Here is a 2,805-nt window from a genome sequence, read left to right on the forward strand (position 1 = left end):
CGCTGTCCCTCAGCTCTTCAGCTCAAGGCGAGCACTCTACCACTTGAGCTACAGCGCCACTTCCGGTTTTCTGGTGGTTTATTGGAGATAGGAGTCTCATGGTCTCTCCTGCCCGGGCTGACTTTGAACCGCGATCTTCAGATCTCAGCCTCCTGAGTAGCTAGGATTACAGGCGTGAGCCACCAGCGCCCCGCGCTCACATCTTCTTGTAAGTTCTTCACAGTAACCCAAAGACTTATGAGAGTGATATCATAGTCATATAAAACAGTAGACATCGATTCTACCTATGAAATCCACAAGCACATAGGAGAACCTGAATATGAGGGCTGAAACCATGTAGATAGAAAGAAGATCCACCTTTAGAAAATGACTTTTTCAGAATCGGCTCAAGTGTTAGAGCACTACCTGGAACACAAAGAGGCTCTGGCCTCAAGTCCTCCAAACCCATGAAAGGCACTCAAAACAAAAAAGAAAAAAGAAAAAAGAAAAAAAAAAGACTTTCTGTCATACATCTGCTTACTAGACTGAGACTGAGAAGGCTAGAAAGTTCAAACTTAGTTGAGGTTAATTCAAGCACATTTTGCTGATCTGTTTAGTTTATATCTCCACAATGGGACCTGAAATCTGTAAATGGACATTTAAGGAGGGGATGCACAAAGTGACGCTGAGGGCATCTGGGGGAAGATGGACAATAGAGTTGAAAAAGCCTCACTCATCACAGCCCACTGTTCAGATCCCACGTTCAAGATAGGAAACCAAGATTCCATAAAATCAAAACTTAAAAAAAAAACACACAAACAGCTTACTTGGCAATATAAAATATTTGAAAGTAGATTCTATATTTCTGTATTCTTGTCTTCTAGAAGAGGGATGCTGCCCAGAGGTTTCAAAGAATTTACATAAAATTATTGAAAAAGCAAAGTGAATAGCCCTGTTTGAAATCACAGTACATTTAGTGTCCATCCCTATATTGTTTCAGGTAAAAAAAAAAAAAAAGCTGAAGGAACTGAAATAAATACTGACTTTTTTATTAAAAAAACATTATAGCACATCATCATATTCACTATGTAATGTAAACACATATTCAAGACAAATGGAAGCAAAAAATACCTGCAAGACACAAACTTATTTGTGTTTTCTAGGCTGTAATGCATTGTAATCGTTTTTACATAAGCAGATTGGAGAACTTCCACAGCACTCTCTGAGCAAGAGCAATCATTTTATTCCAATTTTTTTCATTCTTAAATTAGATTACAGTACTGTGCACTGCCGGAGCAACTATGCAGTAAGTCTATTATCATCCACTTGAGCATCTTCTCTCTTCTGATTGATGATAAACCAGGACTTTTCAGTGGTTCAAAATGATACCTTTACTTCTACTCCCAAAGTATGACACTCCCTAGGGACTCTAATACTGACACCTACTTGTTAGTACTTTGCTACTAGAGTAATCTACATATCAAATGATCATCTCAGAATATATATATATTGGAAAAAAACTTCCAACTGCTTTTTAATTTTTGCTCTGAACATTATTTGAAGAATGTCTCAGGTGATCCTTTCTGAATTGTCAATACATCTTCTGCTTTTGTAACTCTGATGATCAATAATTATATCAATTTACTTGGAACTTGAATCAAATGATAATCGCACACAATATTGGCAGCCACATCAGAGAATTTGTATTAATCGTTATGAATACTTTCTAGAGCAAAGGAAGATAAACATCAATTACTAGACAATTTCTATGTTATCCATGGGACTTTTAATTTAAAAAAGGCAGCAAAGTTATGAATTGTTTGTAAGATATCTAGCACAACTTTAGCTTCCAAAATTCCGCATCTAAGAGTGATAAAGAGACTTTGGAGAAATAGACATTTTCATTCACTGCAGATGAAGATTGGGTTTATCCATGCTTTTTTTCATGCCGACCTTTCTTGTTGGACATAGATATTAAAATAGTTTTCCATTAGTATTTTTTGTGTTTTCCTCATTCCCTTTTTTATATGCTTTTTTATTGTAAAAATACTGTACAGAAGGGTTACAGTTTCATGAGAAAGGTGATGAGTACATTTCCTATGGAACATTGTTACTTCCTCCTTTGTTTTTCTCTTACCATTCCTTCCCTCCCCATGTCCCCAAATCTTCCCTCCCCCACCCCCTGAAGTTATAAAGTTTGTTTTCAACATAGTGTACATTTCATCATTACAAAGGATCAAACCTGTATTCTTTTTCTGTCTTTTTTTGTTTTTTTTGTCTTTTCGGGCGTGGGGCTTGAACTCGGCTTGTGCGCTATCATTGCACTCTTCAGCTCAAGGCTAGCACTCTACCGCTTGAGCCACAGTGCCATTTCCGATTTTCTAGTGTTTAATTGGAGATAAGAGTCTCACGGACTTTTCTGCCTGGCGTTGGTTTTGAACTGTGATCCTCAGATGTCAGCCTCCTGAGTAGCTAGGATTACAGACGTGAGCCACCGGCGCCTGGCTTAACCTGTATTTTTTATTTCAGCATTTTACTATTTCCTTTCCCCTTCCCAAATTAGGAAAATGCATATACAACATATACAAGATGCAGGGCACCGGAATCAAATACAGTGAAAAAGGAGTTATACCATGGGAGAAGAACATACAAAAGAAATAAAAATAAATCATATAATACATTATAAATACATTAAATACAATATCAGGAAAGATAAAACCATGTGTGTCCCTATCTTTGGGTTCATATATACATAACTTTTGACCTTTTACGTTTGTCCTAGACATATACTAGTTATTGCAAATAAGGGAAACCATGGGACCTATG

This window comes from Dipodomys ordii, unplaced genomic scaffold (assembly GCF_000151885.1).
Source record: "Dipodomys ordii isolate 6190 unplaced genomic scaffold, Dord_2.0 Scaffold57, whole genome shotgun sequence".
NCBI classification, from domain to species: domain Eukaryota; kingdom Metazoa; phylum Chordata; class Mammalia; order Rodentia; family Heteromyidae; genus Dipodomys; species Dipodomys ordii.